The sequence below is a fragment of the Leopardus geoffroyi genome, chromosome B4, assembly GCF_018350155.1.
Source record: "Leopardus geoffroyi isolate Oge1 chromosome B4, O.geoffroyi_Oge1_pat1.0, whole genome shotgun sequence".
In the NCBI taxonomy this organism is placed as follows: Eukaryota; Metazoa; Chordata; class Mammalia; order Carnivora; family Felidae; genus Leopardus; species Leopardus geoffroyi.
The window spans coordinates 104,872-124,916 of record NC_059341.1 but is presented as its reverse complement, the minus strand read 5'-3'; the positions used below and the strand labels follow the sequence as shown (position 1 = coordinate 124,916).

Sequence of the window (20,045 nt, the reverse complement as noted above, 5' to 3'; positions counted from 1 at the left end):
CAATGAAATATCTAGTAGTCATAAACTTAAAGAAATACACAAACCAATATGGTGAGAGTTATAACATGCTCCTGAAAAACACAAATGTATAATTGAATAGCTGGAAAGATACCATGTTCTCAGGTAGAAAAGCTCAGGATCATCAAAATGCCAATTCTTTCTAAGTTAATTTAGAAGTTAGTACAGTTTCAATCAAATATTCAAAATTATTTTCTTAAGAAAGAAAACGGTTTCATAAAACTTCATTAGGAAGAATCGCAAGAATTTTCACAAAAAGAAAAACAATGAGGAAGAGCTAACCCTACCAGGAATTAATACATAACTAATTATTAGTAAATATAATTAATAAGTGCGGGACTGGCACATGAAAAGAGATTAATGCATCAAGATAGAAAGTTGAGATTTAGGGGCGCCTGGGTGGCGCAGTCGGTTAAGCGTCCGACTTCAGCCAGGTCACGATCTCGCGGTCCGTGAGTTCCAGCCCCGCGTCGGGCTCTGGGCTGATGGCTCAGAGCCTGGAGCCTGTTTCCGATTCTGTGTCTCCCTCTCTCTCTGCCCCTCCCCCGTTCATGCTCTGTCTCTCTCTGTCCCAAAAATAAATAAACGTTGAGAAGAAAGTTGAGATTTAGTCCCAAGTGCTTACGGAAATCTTTTAGAAGAGTAATCTGAGACTCCATTTTACCATTTCTCACCTATCAGACTATCGGAAGCGGAAGAGCCTGGCAATATCCTCTGCTGTACAGCAGCACAGCAACAACCCTCCTCACACCCTGCTGGTAAGAACACAAACACCACAGTCTTCATGTGAGGAAGGTGGCAGTAACCACCAAAATCATGTATGCATTTACTAGTTGGGCTAGCAATATCACTGACACAATCACAAATGATATGCGCAAAAAGCCATTTATTATAGCGCTATCTGTAATATTAAATCAATAGGGGACTGGTTAAACATAGCATGGGGCACCCACCCAGTGGAGTACAAAGCAGGTATAAAAAAGAACGAGGGGTCATGTGAAAAGGCAACCAAGAAATGGGCTTCATGAAAATTAAAAGCTTTTTTGCTTCATAGCACACCATCACGAAAGTGAAAAGACAATCCACAAGACAAAAACTATTTGTAAATCATATATCTGAAAAAGGACTTCTATGCATACTCTACAAAAAAAAATTCTTACAATTTGATAATAAAAAGACAACCCACTTAAAACATGGGCAATGATACGAAAAGATATCAGGATATAAGGAGACATTTCTCCAAAGAAGATAAACAAATGACCAACGACCACATGAAGAGACGCCCAACATCATCGGATCACTAGGAAAATGCAAATCAAAACCAAAGTGAGATATTACTTGACACTCATAAGAAAACTCTACTCAAAAAAACAAGACAAAAGCAAGTGCCAGCTAAGATGGAGAGAAGTTGTATCCTCTCACAACGCTAGTGGGCAGGTAAAATGATGCAGTGGCTTTTGAAAATAGTGTGGCAGTTTCTCGAGAGGAGGCATATGACCCAGCAAGTTTTCTAGGCAAATGACCAAGAGAATGGGAGAGATGTTGGTCAAATGGTATAAGCTTCCAATTCGAAGATAAAGGAGTTCTGGGGGTGTAATGCATAGCACTGTAATTACAGTTAACAATACTATATCATACACTTGAAAGTTGCTGAGCAGTCAGATCTTACATGTTCTTACCACAACAGAAATCATAACTATGAGATGTGATAGAGGTGTTGGCTACCTCCATGGTATAATCATATGGAAATACATAAGGTATCAAATCAACACACAGTACACCTTGTTATGGCGATTAGATCTCAATCAAAAAGAAAAACCTATGTCCAACAAAACTCGTGCGGATATAGACATAGCAGCGTGATTCGTAACAGCCAAAAAATGAAAACAACGCAAATATCCATCAACTGATGACTGGATAAATAAAATATGGTCTATCTACTAGGTTATTGCTCATACAACGGAAAACTCCTGAACCATAAAACGGAAGGAAGTACGGACACTTGTTACATGGGTGAACCTTGAACACGATGCTCAGTGAGAGAATCCAGACTCAAAAGGCCACATGCCCTAGGACCCCAATGACAGGAAACATCCAGAATGGGCCCATCTACAGAGACAGCAAGCAGAGGAGGGGTTGCCTGGGCTGGGAGAGGTGAATGCGGAATATGTTAATGGATTCGGGGTTTCCTTCTGGGGTGTGAAAATACTCTAGAATTAGAAAGTGAAAGCGCTGCGCCACCTTGAGAATGTGCTAGAAACCACTGAACTGCACACTTAAAACACAAGTCACAGAAGCCAAAGGACACAGCTTATTCACGTGAGGAGTCTTACAAAAGTAGAATTACATGAATCTTCTGTGCTTTAATAATTAACATTTTGCCATACACACACACACACATATATATATATATATATATTTTTTTAACTTTATTTATTTTTTGAGAGAACAAGCAGGGGAGGGGCAGACACAGAGAGAGGGAGACAGAGAATCCCAAGCAGGTTCACACTGTCAGTAAGGAGCCCAATGTGGGGCTCAAACTCACGGACCGTGAGATCATGACCTGAGCCGAAGTCAGACGCTTAACCAACTGAGCTACCGAGGCACCCCCTGCCATGTATTTTAAATCTAAATTACTTTCCTCAAGTTCCCAAGACCTCGGTATCAAACACTCAATACTGTACACAGTAGCAGATCCTTAATAACAGAAAATAACAATTACGTAAATTATAAAATTCAGTTTAAAAAAACTTAAAACTCTTTATAATATCCTCTTCTACCACCAAAAAATATCAAAGAAATGTCAGATTATATACTGCCAAGTTTCAAATATCAATGAAAAGATCTGTACCTACATAACCTAAAATATTAATATGAAGGTATTTTTTGTTTGTATTCCTAATCTGACTCAAATTACTTTGTGCTTTTACTAGGTAGGCACTCTGAGTCATGTGCTGGATAGTGATGAAAATGCAGACCATACTATGCTGTCTCTCAAAAGAATATAATCCACCAATCTACCTCCAAATGTATGGTTTTCACACTATCTAAACGTGACAGCACTAGTTGGTTTTTTTTTAATTTAAATAAGAGTCTTTAAGCTAAAGTATGTATCCTACCTGATTATATTTATCTTAAGAAATTAATCACGTGGCAAGGAAAAAAGCTTTTCCAAAGAGTTACTGTTACAGGACTCCTAAGTAAAACAACTAAAATACAAAAATAGTTTATCCTTATTTAAAAACAAGACATGTAAGAACTGTTGAGTCATGATATTGTATACCTGAAACTAATATAACACTGTATGTTAACTATACTGGAACTTAAAATAATTAAAAACAAGATGTATAAATCTTCCAAATAAGTATGATTTTTTAAAATGTTTTTAATTTATTTTTGAGAAAGAGTACAGGGAAGAGGCAGAGAGAGAAGGAGGCAGAGGATCTGAAGTGGGCTGTGAGCTGCCAGCACAGAGCCCAACGCGGGGCTCGAACCCATGAACCATGAGATCACGACCTGAGCTTGTCAGCTGCTTAACCAACTGAGCCACCCAGGTGCCCCTGATGATGATTTTTTTTTTTAAGCATTAAAATTTCCTTAAAGCAAGGTGACTGGCAATCAAACATCTATCAGACACAGTCTAGCTGCTTAGACAGCATGTAGAGATAGCAAACACGTTTCCCTAATAACCCAGGGTCGTCACCATGCACAGAGACACCTACCTACCTACCTCGGGGTGTCACAGAGCAGGTGTCTGTGCTGTGGGGCTCTTAGCAGAAGCCCTGACGTCTACCCACTAGATGCCAATAATTTCTCCTAAGGCATGACAGTCAAAAATGTCCCAGGTCTCCAGACATTGCCACATGTCCCGTGGTGAGCTCAGGTTGCAAATCAGACATGCTTTTTACATATGTGTGCTTGACTTTTGTTAATTTTCTATCTCCTCCCTTACTGTTCACCACTGGCCCACTAACCTCTTCCCAGTATGCATGTTTCTTAAAAGATGCGCTTTTCCTTTAAGAGCTGTTTTAAATATCCACCAAATATCAGACCACCACCCTGATGACAGATGGTTTCCCAGGGTCATGCTGTAAGAGGGTAGGAGTTCTCCTCTAAATAAAGGGTATGCGTTTTCAGATTTCTAACCACTATGGATATCAGTTAGCCTCTCTAGATTTTTTGGTCTTTTCATTCTTTTTTAAGTAATCTCTGTATGCCCAACATGAGGCTCGAACTCACACTCCCAAGATCAAGAGCCACGCGCTCCAACGACTCGTTTTCATTTTCAATCAAAACCAAAAGTGCAAAAACTGTATCCTATCTTATTTTGCTTTTCTTAAGATTGCCACTGAGGCCAAATATGTCTTCACGTTTTTTTAACACGTGTAACCCTTTTCTACACAAGTGCTTATCTGTGTTCTCTACAGATAAAACTACTAGGAAAAGATGTCCAATTAAAGGAAGTCAAAATAAGAGGAATTTTCTCATATTTCACTTGTAGCCATGAACTTTCAGGTAAAAATAAAAGATACAAACATGAAACGAACATAAAAGCCCTGACACAGAAAGACTTCAGATACATACCTACGGCAGATTCTCATCATTTGTAGAACTCACACGTGTGAACTCCCCTCTTGCTGAAATCCGTACCTGTGGCCACAGTCACTCAGGACAGGACACTTTCCCAGCTCCCAATCCGCCTCCTGTTCCAGCCCAGACAGTAAACAGTGCCCTTTCTGCAGTCTACTTAATGCATGTTTTTTGCATTTCTGCGCTCTGTTGGTGATCTCCCAGCTTGAACAGTCTAAGCGAGGGCTCCTGAGCACAGCAGGCTGTGGCTGCCTCATGGAGAGGGTGTGCGTGTCAGGTAGGCCTCATTCAGGCAGCCGGTCACAGGGCTGTCCCTAACAACTCACCTGCCCCGTCACCCAGAACCAGGCAGGAGAAGTGCACCCATTCGTGCCTGAGGCTACTCCAGAAAGTGCTACGGTAACATCTACGGTGCTCAAAAGATGGAAAAGCAGCTGCATTCATGGATCCAGGAGATGATAACAGATCAAAAAGTGTAGTGGACAGCATTGTTCTGAGGTAAAAGTCCAAGAAATTTACAGTCCAGTTACCTGGGGTCAAGAAAACGCTAGATCCTCCTCAGGGAATGCTGGCTGCCTGCCATGTTTCAAAAAGTGACACCAAATGAAAAAAGGTTAAATTTGCCTGCATATACTGGCTTGTTTTGTAAGGATTTTAGCAAATGACACTGTAGAACAGAAATGGCATTTTGGTTTACAAAAACGTGAGCAGAGGGCTAGCAGGAACGTAACCCTATATTTTTCCCTCAGAAGCAAAGGATCAATGTTGGTGAATTCCCTGTCTGTGGTGACCTAACATAACATTACTGTGAATAAAAAGATGGACTATAATTATAATAAAATGTAATCTTTACTTTTCAGAGGTTGTAAATAGTCATTTTTATAACATGATGAAGCGAACATCCTGCAAACCATTTTAAGCAGGGAGATGAAGAAAAGCAAAGCTTTTATGAGCTTTCCAGGTAGATATACAGCCAAGGCTGATCACTGCCACCATGGCAGAGTATTCCCTGTCCTATAACTCACTCATAACATTATTTCCTAACAAGTCAGTTAAAATGACATGATCAGAGTCTCTCAGGAACTTAAAAAACTATGAACAGGGTCATAATGTTTGTGTCGAGAATTATTTTTTGAAGCCATTATTTACAACACAGCAACCATACCAGCCCATGCTAAGTTAACCAGAAGGCGTCGTTTCTCAAATATTTTTTTCCAAGAGGAATCTGTCATAATTTGCAGATTGTACACTGGTAAACATCAACTTTGAAGGACACACTAACAATTCTGTACTTCAGAAGCGACAGAGTGTGAACTATTTAGGTACACATCAGCACTGTGCTAAGGAGTTCAACAGCAGAGGGACAACAGGAAGGTCCATGTCATCCGCCGTAGAGAGCTTATACTACAGGTAACACCTATCGCTTAATAAATGTTTGAATGAAGGGTCACCTCGGTGGCTCAGTCAGTTAAGCATCCAACTCGGTTTCAGCTCGGGTCATTATCTCACAGTTCCTGGGTTTGAGCCCCATGTCAGGCTCTGCATTGATAGTGTGGAGCCTGCTTGGGATTCTCTCTCTCCAGCCCTCCCTGACTTGCTAGCACACGCTCTTTCTCTCAAAATAAACTTTAAAACAAATAAATCTTTGAAGGAATTTAATCGGTTTATACAGACCTCTCTTTCTTCCTAATACGTTTGCCTATAAAATATCATCTCTTTTTTTTTTTAATTTTTTTTTTAATGTTTTATTCATTTTTGGGACAGAGAGAGACAGAGCATGAACGGGGGAGGGGCAGAGAGAGAGGGAGACACAGAATCGGAAACAGGCTCCAGGCTCTGAGCCATCAGCCCAGAGCCCGACGCGGGGCTCGAACTCACGGACCGCGAGATCGTGACCTGGCTGAAGTCGGACGCTTAACCGACTGCACCACCCAGGCGCCCCAAAATATCATCTCTTTAATGCATGAAATTAGACCAAACTTTGCAGGTGAACTTTTCCACTGTGTAGACTCTGATTACATGAGACTCGATGAGAATTTTTTAAAACCCTTGGGGCGCCTGGGTGGCTCAGTCAGCTAAGTGTCCGACTTCGGCTCAGGTCATGATCTCCCAGTTCATGAGTTCGAGCCCCACATCGGGCTGTGTGCTGACAGCTCAGAGCCTGGAGCCTGTTTCAGATTCTGTCTCTCTCCCTCTCTCCCTCTCTCTCTCTTTCTCTCTCTCTCTGCTTCTCCCTGGCTCTCACTGTCTGTCTCTCAAAAATAAACATTAAAAAAAATTTTTTAAACCCTCAATTATTTAGCAGTCCACTTAAGGACATTTTACTCTCATGAAGGAGCAAATCTTATTTTATTGTACGTGAATTTTATTATAATGAATGACAAGAGGAGAACTAAGAAGTTATGGGACCATTTTGCAGATCACAGATCGCAAACACACAAAGCAGGGGGAGACAGTGGCACGCGGACTCCCGGCACGCACTCTTGCAACAGCGGCAAACATCGAGAAAAGAATGCATTTCAGCTGACATCTAACCTCTGCGCAGGCCTGGGTAATACACATTCTTGTCTTGTTTTTTATATTGAATGGATGTAATAAACATATCCAAGCTTATAATATCTTTGAATTCCACGTTTTATTACATCTTCCAGAAACTATGAAATCTTAACCACCACCTTACACATAGCAAAGTGTATGGCAAGAGAGGACACAGACAACAACAGACACCGATGAGCACTTTCCACAGCTGAAGCGCCAAATACCCGTTATTTTAATACAACCTCTGTTCCTAAAGTACTCTAAGTTTTAGTTTGGTTCAAATGTGTTTCCTGCAACCCTGAAGAAAGGTGTCAAAAAAGGTTTGGTCTCATTCACATTTCTGGCCTGTGCTTAGTAACTCCTAGGCCACTGTGTTAAGAAGGATTTTAACCTGTAAACTTACAGGTTAACGGGAACGAGGGGGAGGTGAGGCAGTCCCCAGGAAACTACAAGAAGTATGTAATTATTAACTGTGGTTAATGAAGGCACATTGTTTTCTAAAATAATCCCATCACATCAGCTTTAGAAATGGCTGCAGCCAGACATGCCCAGGGGGCTCCATCAGTGGAGTGTGTGCAGCTCTTGATCTCAGGAACCTCTTGATCTTAGGGACTGAGTTCAAGGCCCACGTTGTACATACTTTTAAAAAAAAAAAAAAAAAGTATGGGGCGCCTGGGTGGTTCAGTCGGTTGAGCGTCCGACTTCGGCTCAGGTCATGATCTTGTGGTCTGTGAGTTCGAGCCCTACGTCAGGCTCTGTGCTGAGGGCTCAGAGCCTGGAGCCTGCTTTGGATTCTGTGTCTCCCTCTCTCTCTGCCCCTCCCCCGCTCATGCTCCATCTCTCTCACTGTCAAAAATAAACATTAAAAAATACTGGAAAAAAAAAAAAAGTATGGAAGCACTTTGGAAGAGGTTGTGGTCCCGCATCTCTCCCTGAAGAAGTGACATTTAACCCAAAGCCTCCAGACATTTAAAATTAGCCAGCAAGGCGGAAGCAAAGGAAGAGTAGCATCAAAGGTGGTACTGTGTGCATGAGCCAGACTGCAGGGAGGAGCTTCATAAGCCATTATGAAGGATTCGAGACTATAACGTAAGACACTGGGAAGTCACTGAAGAATTGCCCAGCCAAAGAAAGCGATTAGTTCCCCAACAGCTTTTTGGCTCGGAGGGTTATTCAGTATCAGTCATAGTAATTCCACCCTCCTCACTTCTTCTAGGACAGATGCCCTTGCCCCTAAGAAACAGCCTCCTCCTTCTCTGAGTATCAGTAGTTCTAGACGTGATGCAGGCATCTTGCAACCATGAGGGGCACTAGTCTCAGAATAAAGCTGCTGCTGGGGGCAGGGGTGACTGCACAAGGGAAAGACAGGCCTCCAAGCTGCTGACAGGATGACCCACAGTCCGTCCTATCCCTGGACTTCCAGTGTGAGCCACGGTCTTCTCCGAGTTTGAACTGAAAGCATCTAGGCTGATACGGTAACTACCACCATGTTGATGATAACAGACCATGAGCAGGGATGAGACTCTGGAGGGAGCCAGGCAGGAAAAGAACAGGGTTCCGAGGGCAGAGCTCAGGGGCACCTCACGTTCACTTCTAGGTAGAAGAGCATCTCGGGGGTGCAGGGGTGGCTCAGTCGGTTGAGCGTCTGCCTCCTGATTGCGGCTCAGACCCTGATCCCAGGGTTGTGGGACTGAGCACAGTCTCCCTCTAAAATAAAGAGGAGAAAGGAGGAGAAAGGGCAGCAGCATCTGGCAAACACAGAAGCAGCAGTCAGAAGTGCTCAAGAGAAGCTCAAGAGTGTGGCGTTTCAGAAACCAAGGAGGGGATGGTCAACCGTGCCTCACAACCACAGAATGAAGCCCGACAGGTCACGTCACCGTGACCTCGCTGGAGCAGCTTCAATCACCCGATGGCGGAGGACACTGGACTAGAAGAAGTGGAGAAACAAAGGGGGAAACGTTCTTTTGACGGGTGCTCAGAAAGGTTAGTACAGGGGAAAAGAAAACCAGAGGAGGTGTGCAGTTCAGCACGATGTCTGCTGTTTTGTGTTATTCTGTGATGGTGGGAGACGTCAAATGTGTCTGACAGCAGGTGAGAGGCTTCTGGAGGGCAGATGTGCAGAGGACAGGTGAAGAGGACAGCAGGTCAGCATGTCACTTCCCACACAAGCCTGCTCTCGCCCAGGAGAAAGGGCTCTAGTAAGTCAGGACAGAAAGTGGAAAATGAGCTCAGCTGAGAAATCCAGCAGGATTTAGAGCCCAGATGGCGGTGTAGCGCCTACAGGACGCAGGCAGTCTTGTCCACCTCCACGTACCATGTACAGCACCATACTAGGAATTATACCAAAATCTCCGTCAGGGTTCTCAGGTCAAGGAACTGGCAAGATGATTATGGGGTAAAGTTTAAATAAAAACAAGCAACAGAATACGAACCAGCTGAGGCTAATGCAGTTCAACTGAGGGCAAATCACTGACGGCTGGCAGTAAGGTGGAGAAGACGAGACTCAGCGGAGAACGTAAATGCCCCCAAACTGTCAAGTAAATTTTGAGTTGACTTCACCATTGGCAGTGGAATGAGGAAGTGAAAGGTGGATACCCAACCAAAGGTTACAAACTATTATTAATATTAACCAATATACTTGCTCACTGAAAACAAGCAAAACAGAAACAAAAACCCACTGTTGGAAGGATAAACAATTACTGGCTAAAGAAGTTTTACATAAAGCACAGCAGGGCATAAGAGTGGACTCCAAAATTTCCTGAATGACAGGGTTGTCGTAGTCCCCAGGGGAGAAAGTGAAGGACACGTTCACAGAGACCTCCGTGCACTGCCTGGTAACAGATTCCAGGCCTCAGCGCAGGGAAGAGACCAGAAGCAGAGCCTCCCGCCACCCGGGGTCCAGGACACGGAGGGCAGATGCTGCAACAGCCAGCATTCAGTTCGGCATTTCATATGAAAGAATTCAGATTTTTCTCAATCACTTCCTATAAATCAAACTTCCTGTGATCCTGCTCCTATCATTTACAGTATTTAGAATCATTCTAGGAAGCGGCACCTCTACTGAAGAACAAACACTGACTCCTGGTCCTACACCCGTCTAACATCCCCACTCTATTCTTCAAGGTGAAACTCTAGAAGACGATGCTATTTAAAATACAATTCATATGAAGTTGGTTAGAAACCACTCACAAGATATCTTAGGCCTTCTAACCAACTTCGAATCAATAGCATGATACAAAGATTTTATTGCTGTAAAGCCTAGGATATTTTGTAAGTGGTGTCTCTGTAACACTAGCTTGCAAGGGGCTATGTTCTAACATTTTTCATGTCAACATCTCCATTTTTCTCTCTATGGTCCATATTAAGAATTGAGGTAGAAAATACCAGTTCACTAACACCAGACATTATTGAACACTCACAGGGTAATACTCATGTGGGTGCTACTAGACTTTTACCTGGGACTTGACAGTCTCAATTTGTCCTAAGGTACAGTATTCAATCTACTAAATATTAAAACTTACTAGTTTAATGAAGGTTATTTATATACCATTGTACCAGAAAGCCATGGTTGGATTGACTATGGGCACTCAGCAGAACTTACTTTCTTTGGCTGTGAATAAATGGGATACAACTGTTTTATTCTAAATTGTAGTTAAAAGAAACTGAGAGAAGATTAAAAGTGCTATTGCTGGTCCTACAAAAACATTACTAAATTGGTTAGTTCTTGTGTCTACAACTGATATTTCAAGAGAATCCTTTTAAATTTACATGGTTGACATTGATGTGGTCACTGATGCGATGTATGTTGAGAAGGAATATTAACTTCAACAATCACCTTGCAACAATATCATCATGGAGAGACCTGACTGCCTGAGGTCCGCCTATGGAAAATATATGTACTTTTACTGCAGTCAAATTACTTTTCAGTGTCTGATTTCTTAATTTTATGTATTTGAAATCTTGTGAATTAAGAATATCTATAAATACATAGATATTTAAAACTTTATGATAATAAATGTAATTCAGCAACACGATTCAGCAATTTTCTTTTCAGGGGCACCTGGGTGGCTCAGTCGGTTAAGCATCTGACTTTGGCTCAGGTCATGATCTCACGGCTCATGAGTTTGAGCCCCACATCAGGCTCTGTGCTGACAGCCCAGAACCTAGAGCTTGCTTCAGATTCTGTATCTCCCTCTCTCTCTGCCCCTTCCCTGCTCACACTCTGTCTCTTAACAATAAATAAATATTTTTTTAAAAAATTTATTTTCAGAACAAGATAGTTAGGTACATCAAATTTATACATTACTTTGTAATGGTAAAGGCTCTAAAAAAATTTAAGCTACTTCAATTCTATATACCTCCTTTTTTCCCCACAGGACACACAAGAGAATGTGATGTTATATTAACCCTCTGTGTGAATTTTTGCCTTATTAAACATTGTGCCTCATTTTATTAAAAGTGTTCTCTTGGGGGAAAAAATGCAATTCTAACAACAGCAATTTAATAATTGCTTTTGAACATATCTGGTACTCTAAAACTGAGAAAATTATTTATAGGTAAGAAAATATGACAACACACTCTAAAAGCTGTGTGTTGTCACATGATGTAGAACTAGAAAAAGCAGTAAGAAGCCGGGGACCAGTAGGAAATGAAGTGTGCACAGGGCTGCTTCCTCCCCATCTAAAAACCAGCTGCCGTGTACCCTGGCTTCTACAGAAGTAGGGAGCCAAGAGAAAGCCTAACTTTAAACTGGCTTCGTGGTTGTTCAGCTTTGTGGTTGTTTCAGGTTGTTCACCTGAAAATAACGGGGACTAGAAGCTAGTTCTAATAATCCTCAGAAAATAAAATTTAACTTTCAAATTATTCAAACAGAAGTTTCTTACCTGAAACAATCCAACATGACTAGAGATTACAAGAGACTTCTTAAAATTGTGTTAATACAGGTGTGCAGAGTAGTAAACCAAGAAGGTATTTCAAAAAAGAGATAACAGGTTTTTGACATTACATATTAAATGTTTTAAAATGTAAGAAATATGTAGAGGTACCTGGGAGGCTCAGTTAAGTATCTAATTTCAGCTGGGGTCATGATCTCACGGTTCGTGGGATCGAGCTCTGCATCAGGCTCTGGGCTGACAGCGTGGAAATCTGCTTGGGATTCTTTCCTTCTGTCTCTCTGCCCTTCCCCCACTTGTGTGCACGTGCACACTCTCTCCCCCTCTCTGCCTCTCTCTCAAAAATAAACTTAAAAAATAGGTTAAACTATAAGTACAATAGAAAAATAAATCACCTTAAACTTTATGTACTCTATAATTTAAAAAGACAACACCTCTAATGATAAATAAAATGCCTGAAAAATTAAATATGGTATCAGTGGAAATCCCAAATACATTAATCTCACTGGTTCCTACTGAAAGGATCGGGTAAAGTAGACGTGCTGCATGTCAAAACCCAAAAATTAAGGACTTGATCTCCCAGACACCGTTTCTCAGGTGCATTTCTGAGACGGAAAAAAAAAAAAATCAACAGGCAGATAAGAATCTACAAAAAAAAACTAAAAAGTTCACAACAGCTTTCAAGCCAAGATGGTTTCCATGCTTACCCTTTCATTAAGCCTTCTTCCTAAAAATCTTTCTACAGCCATTAAATGGGAAAACCATGTTTAATATCCCACTCTAACATCCCTTCTGACGAGTATCAAGATGGCCTGGATCTGTGCAGGCTACAACTCCATTCATCTAGGTCTCTCTTCACCATATGGTTCTCATATTACTTTATTTTAGATAATAGTAAACACCTACTGAATTCTGAAGCCTCAGTACTTACAGCTACTTCCAAGAAATTTGCTACTTCCATCCAAATTGAACTTATTTAGCAAAGGGAATGCTAAAAGCTTCCTCAAGACAATGACTTTTCCCTCTAATATAGCAAGAACACTCTATTGTTGGAGTGAATTCTGAAAATTCTCAGACATTTCTCTTCTATATGTAAGTATTAAAATGAAGATTGTAAGTTGGCCCCAACACCTGCACCAAGTTATCTTCATAGTGTGACTGCCAACAGTGACAGCAAGACAATGAGCCAATCATTGATGCCTGCTCTCAGATTACTAGCTGTCATTTACCAGAGAGATTGGAATTAACCAGAACTTTGCATTTGGAAAGTTCTGATTACCAGGAGGTACCTAACAGTCCTTTCTTCCCACCTCCTACTTTTTGTAAGGAGAGTAGACATAGTGTTAAATTCTTTTATTACTCTGTGCTTTTTCAGGATTATAAATGTACATTTGGAGGATGAAGGTGTAACAGTAAAAAGAGCCCAGTAGTTGGTAGGTTTTAGGGAAACAGCAGCCAAATAGAGTATAAGTGTGGCAGTCATACACTTGAACTCAAAACCCATTTGATCATGTGTGCTGTGTGACCTCTGGCACTGGTACTTAACCCACTGGGTCCAGCTGTCTCCTTGTAAGTCACAGGGTACTTACAACTGTACTTATCATATAATCGTACCGTAATAACACTTCTCTCCTTGTGCTGTAGCGAAGACTGAACCAGAGTATAACTGCCTACCTAGTAAAGTAGGTGTTCACTAAGTGACACCTTCTTAAGAAAATGGTGCTGCCACAAGCATGTGTAGATGACAGAACCCGGCTTTCTAAAACTGCCTGGAAGGTGAACTTCTCAAAGGACCTCATGTCAATACACAGCAAATTAAAATATATTTATGACAGATTCTCCTGCTATAAATCCCTGTATCTTCCTGATTAAAAAAAAACAACAAAAACAAAAAACTTAGCATTTTTTAATCCCAATTGTGAGAGTTAGCATTAGGTGACTAACTTTCCACAAATCCATTAGAAATTTTGAATATTTTTGTGTTTACATGATACATGCCTACCTAGGTAAGAAGATTCTTCCCTCGTTATATTTTAAATTTACTTAGCATGTAAGCATATCAAACTGGGGAAAATACTAAAATTTTTAAGCGGGTCTACCTTTCACTAAATACTTAGATAATATCTGAAGAACATAAAAAAGTATTAATCACAACAAAGTTGTTTTTAAAAATCCTCATGGGATGAACATAATAAAATCACAAAGTTACAAATCAGAATAAATCTGAAATCAGTGTTAAAACCTCAAAAGTAATCTTAACTCAAATGCAATATACTATTCCACAGCACCTATCCTTACTTTCTTCTGCCACCTTTCACTTGCTTCAGTAATTGTTACCTAGCAAGTGTCTGAAACATAAAGAACAATGTTTATGTTTCCATAAAGAACAATGTTTAATGAACGAGATATTAAAACATTCTACCTATTGTCAGAAAATACAACATTTTAATGTAATCTTATGAAACAGTAATTATGGAGTAACGTGAACTACAAAAGCATTTATTTAAAACAAAATTAGGTAACCTACTATATTTAATTACTCAGTTTACAAAATAAATAAAACACCACACAAGTTTTCATCAATACACATTTTTCCAATATAATGTGATCTGCGAGATATATTCCTCTCAACACTGAAGAACAGAGGAGTCCTAGGATGCCTGAAAAATGTGGACTTAACAGTATCCCATTACCTTTGTAATTTCTTTAAATTCATGTAAAATTAGGCAAACATTTAACCTTTTACTACTGAATAGAAAATATAATACAATGAAAGACTAAATGTCTAAATGTTTATTAGTTCCACATAGATTAGTTGTAAAATTGAGGTAAATAAGTATCTAACAATATACTAAATGTCCCTACTAAATAATGAACTACTACACAAATACTTTTTAACGTCCAAGTAAACATACAGACTATTTACACTTGTAAATAACTTTTACATTAAGTAAAAGACAGCATTTTCTCAGTAAACAACTTTTCAAGAATTTTCTGCCTGAAAAATTATTCGTAACAGGCACACACACGTGCGATAAGATCTTTCCTTACGGCGGTACGACACGTTTAAAATAATACAGCTAAGACTTGATTACTCAAAAAGACGATACTCTTGGGTATTTAGATTTGGATTGTTCTCTCCCTCTCATTAAGCTTCGTTTGTATCACTTTACCTCCTATCACAGGGATCCTCAAACTTATGTTCTACAGAGCACATTCTCTCACAAAACTCCTCGTTTGCCCACTTCTTGTTAAAGAGCGTACGCTGGAATGGGGTGTGGTAGGAGGTGGTGGGGCCTCTCATGTTAAAACAAAGACTGCTGTGCTGTAGGATTTCTAAAAGTGGAACAGCATATGTAAAGTACTTTGCACAATGGCCAAGACTCAATGAATATACACCATTTGGTCCATATTATTATGGTATTCGTTTATGTGATGAATTTGTAGATACCAAATGTTTCAAAAATCAAGACCAAAACCACTGATGATATAGAGAACCTTTAGATCACTAATGACTGTCACGAAATCACTGCACCAAAGCAGGTTTGTTTTTTAAATTTTGACAACGCCACCACAAAAAGTAACTTAAAGTTACTGCTCAAGACATACAGGTAAAAATTAAACTCAATTCAGTTATTTTTTACTTGTCAAAATTCCTAGTAAAAATATTGGTGAAGGTTATGAATTCCTCTTGCAAATGAAGAGATGACAAGCAGTTATTCTTTATTCAGAAAGTCCTTCTGCTTCAAGTAAATATAAAACATACAACCTGAAGCAGTTACAGACAGGGTGACAGATGTGAGAAAAGAGAAAATGATTCACTGATTACCAACAGTTACAAGAACTCACACCGTGTACTTCAGCTACCCAGACTCTTCATCAAAGATACAGAAGCCAGGATAGGTGGGTGCCAGGCACGGGGGGGGGGGGGGGGGGGGGGGGGGGGAGGCAGGTAGGGAGTCAGTGTTTGTATGACTGGATATTAAGTTTTACAAAACGAAAAGAACTCTGGAGATGGACAGTGGTGATGGCTGCACAACAGTGTGAATTTAATATCACCAGACTATACACTTTAAAATTAAGATGATAAATTTTGTTATGTATACTTTACCAGTAAAAAAAAAAAAAAAAAAAAAGAGTAAAAGCAAAAAAAAGTAATGATGAAAAGACCCTTAACACTGCTTCAAGTAAATGAACCACAAGGACTACAACAAACAAATGCCTATTTTCCAACTTTCTGAAATGACTAAAGTTGAAAATACAGATTCCGAGGTGCACAACACCACAAATCGGTAAAGAAGACACATGTGAGCACGATGTGCTGTAATTTCAGAGCTTCTCTCCTGTACATGAGTTTAAATTATTAGCCTGAATTTTCCTCAACTGAACTGAATTAGTCTAATAGTGATCCATGCACCCATAGGCCTATGAGGTAGGTACAATTACTATCATTCCTGTATTCCAGATGGGGAAACTGAGACCAGGCATGGTAAGTGTAATTAATTTGCCTGCTGTTACTTTGACAGAGGAGATTCAGACCCAAGTCATCTGGCTCAGGGATCATTTTGCTATGCCACCTCTCTGATCTAAATAACAAAAAAAAAAAAAAAAAAAAAAATCTAATCACCCTATTAAAAAAAGTTCAGTGTTAAGTCCAAGTTAAGGTTTTCAAACAGTGAAAAGTGTTTAGCTATCATAAGGCAAAGTCTGACCATTAACTCCATTTTTTTTTTCCAGATACACCCTCTTTACCTAAATGACATTTACTATGTAGAATTTAATGGATGGATAGTAAAGGAAGGTAAAGGAAATAGGACGCCAAAGGTTTAGGTCTTTAAGCAATATGAAGGCAGCATCTGATACCTCTATTACAAAAGCCGGAATTCTTCATTAACTTAATGTCTCAAGGTATGCCAAAGTGCATGGGTGTCTCTATTACAGTGCACGTGAGAGAATTACCTGAACAACCCCTAAGGAAAAAGGGGTAGAGTTAGGAAAGAGTTTACATAAACACATGTCAATTCAAGGAAACCGGAAAAAAGACACCCCACTCCAAGTACCAACATAACCAGGTCCCAGGAATATTCAGCATGAGCTCAGAAGCGAAAATTAACATTTTAAGTGATCGTTCTCTGTAAATCATTTACAGGTGTATTTAAACACGTTGCAACAGGTAACTGCAGAAATAAATTGCCCACTTTACGGAATGTGAAAGAGAGATTCAGTTTTCTCATGAACATCTATGGGGAGAAAGTACCATGTAAAATACAAAAATCCTCTGTTAACCACAGGTAGAGTTAAGAAAAAAAAAAAAAATTGATTCTCTCATAATCACATCCCACATCTCCTACTCTTTGAATCTCTAGCCTAACCATCCTATAAAGAATCCACCAAAAATGACCATAACCAGCGCCAATTCGCCAAAGACGTGGAAAATAACATGCCTGTACAAAATTCATATTCTATCTTCTTACTGTACAAATTAGAATTCAGAAAAACCACAAAGGTGACAGTGCTTACCAGAAAGCAAACTTTTAAAGTACAACCAAGACTGTCTCCTCGATAACTTCCAACCTTTAGAGTCAATGACCCCAAAACCCGAAAAGGTTATGCATCCCACATTTAGTAAGCTACAACTACTTCATTTCTCACTTTAAAACAAAACAAGCCTTTTACTTTCTGCTTTTCAACAGACTAAATTCTTTTTAGGCAGGCTTACTGTAGGATGCAAAACACCGGATGAAGCGGACCTAAGGGCCCAGGACCTAAACCTCGGGGCACCCGTGGGTCCCTCCAACCTGCAGGCACCTGCCCTGAGCGCCCAGCCAGACCCGGGCCCAGGCCCCACGAACACCGCACCGCGGGTCGCACTGGGGTGGGGGTGGGGGGGCGCAAGGGGCCGTCCACGTGGAAGCCGGGGTCCCGGGCGGGCCTGCAATCGGCGGCCCCGCTCCGGACGCCGCGCCGAGGCCCGGGAGGACCTGTTGAGGAGACGGAGGCCTGGCGGCCGCCGAGGCTACCCCACAGAACGCGGACCCGGCCCCGCCTGGGTCCTCGGGGCCCGCCCTGCCCCGGCCGCGGCCGCCGCCCTCCAACAACGAGCCGCGACGGCCAGCGCGCCGCCGCCCTCCCCCACTCACAGGGCCGCGCATCCGCGGACCCCGGCCCGAGGGCCCCAGGCCTGGCCGCGCGGGAAGGGCCGGCCCGGCGGGCGGCGCTCACGCGACTCCCCGGCTTCCGGCCCGAGCAGGCCCTGCACGGTCCTCCTCCTGCGGCCCGCCCCTCCCGGACCCGCCGAGGGCGAGGGGGCGCGGGCGGGATCCCCGCAGGCCCCGCCGCCCCCGCCCGCCTGCACAAAGCCCGGCGGGCCACTCGGGGCGGTTCTCGGAGGGCGGGCGGCGAGCGCACCGCGCCGGCGGCCCGAGAGGCTGCAGCCGGGGCCGGGCTCCACAAAGCGACGGCGCCACCGCTCGGACGCCCCCGCCCGCGCCCCGCGCCCCGCGCCGCCGCGGCCGAGTCTCCCACCATTATGCTCCGGTCCTCGCCGCCGCCGCCGCCGCCGCCGCGCCCGGCCCTCCCCCTCCGCGCCCGGCCCCGCCGCCGCCGCGCCGCCTCCTTCCCGCCGCCGCCGCCGCCTCCCGGGCCCAGGCCTGCGGGGCGCGGGGGGGGGGGGGGGGGAGGCTCCCCGCCTCCCGGCCTCCGCGCCGCCTCCGCGCCGCCTCCCCGCCCCGCCGCCGCCTTCCTGCCGGGCCTGCCCGCCGGCTTCGCGGGCCCGGCCTCCGCCTCCCCGGGCCCCCGGCTCCCCGCCGCCCTCCCCGACTCCGCGCTTCAGGGGCGCCATGTTGACAAGCCACCGCCGCGGACACCCGCGCGTTCCCGGCCGGGAAGGCGCGGCGGCCGGACCGGGGACTCGGGGGGCCCGCCGCCGCCCGCACTTACGGGGTCTCGGCGCCGCGCGGCAGGCCTGGGGGCGGGAAGTTGGGGCGCCGCCGCCGGGGAAAGTTTGCGTCCTGCGAGGCCGCGGCGCCGCTCACATGGCGGTGGGTGCGCGGGGCGGCCGCTCGCCCGGCCCGGCCTCCTCCACCTCCGCCCGCCCGCCCCCGGACTTTATTGTGTGGCCGGGCCGGGCGGGCCGCAGGGTGCGGGCCGCGCGGGGGAGCGGGCCGCGGGGTGCGGGCCGCGGGCTCCCTCCCGGCCGGGCCGGCGCCGCGCACGCCCACACCCACCTTCCCTCCGTCCTGTCCTCGGCGCCTGTCTCCGAATTTGCTTCAGCATATTCTTACATATCCACACATGCACTCGAGAGCAGCACACACGTGAAGGCTACGTACGTGCGGGCACGCGGGAGCCGGCGGCCCAGCGCACAAAGCGCCCGGCGCTCGCAGCATCGTCAGGCTCCGACCTGCGGGGCTGGGGGCGAGGCGGCCGCGTCTGCTCCGGTGGGCCGCGCGCCCGCAGGGCCGCCGGCTCCCGCAGGTCGGCAGATCCCGCGAACGTGCGGGCGAGGTCTTTCCAGCTCGGCCGTCAGAAACAATTGCAGGGAGGTGCTAGATTCCTCGTTCCAGGCGCGCACAGCCAGGACTGCGAGAGGAACAGGACCACCCGTTATCCACCTGGCTACACCCGTACAGGTGTAAGGAGAAGTATCTGTTTCAGTTTGTAATGCTACATCTAACCAGAGGAGATCCCAGTGGATGCTTTACTGAGACTCAGAGATAAACAGACTTTTACAGATTTCACATATTTTCCACAATGACCTTTCTCCGGTAGGACTTTGGAAGGAAGACCGACCTATCAGCCAAAATTTCTTACTCTGGTTCTCCTTGGACATATGTACTGAAAATCACTAGGAAGAGACCGTTCAAGAAATTTAAGGATTCTAATCCAATTTATCAATCTTCTTTCATACCTGGTCGCTAAGCCTAAGAATTTGGAAATGGGTAGTACTTGAATAGGTGTTCTATGATGCACACCACTCAAGGAAACAGTCTTTCCACACTCAACCCT

General features: G+C 43.7%; 1 protein-coding gene across 21 annotated transcripts in view; it reads right to left on the bottom strand.

The window, feature by feature from the left end:
* ZMYND11 (zinc finger MYND-type containing 11) overlaps positions 1 to 19,532 on the bottom strand; it is a 133,033-nt gene extending 113,501 nt beyond the window's left edge. For 9 of the 21 annotated variants that reach the window (XM_045465259.1, XM_045465262.1, XM_045465254.1 and 6 more), the window contains exon 1: positions 18,978 to 19,083. The gene's annotated coding sequence lies outside the window, so the exon portion shown is untranslated. Of the gene's footprint in view, positions 1 to 17,757; positions 18,143 to 18,178; positions 18,285 to 18,977; positions 19,084 to 19,264 lie in introns of those variants that run through there. The other 12 variants (XM_045465261.1, XM_045465255.1, XM_045465264.1 and 9 more) reach the window with 8 other exon arrangements.
* Positions 19,533 to 20,045: the final 513 nt, after the last annotated feature.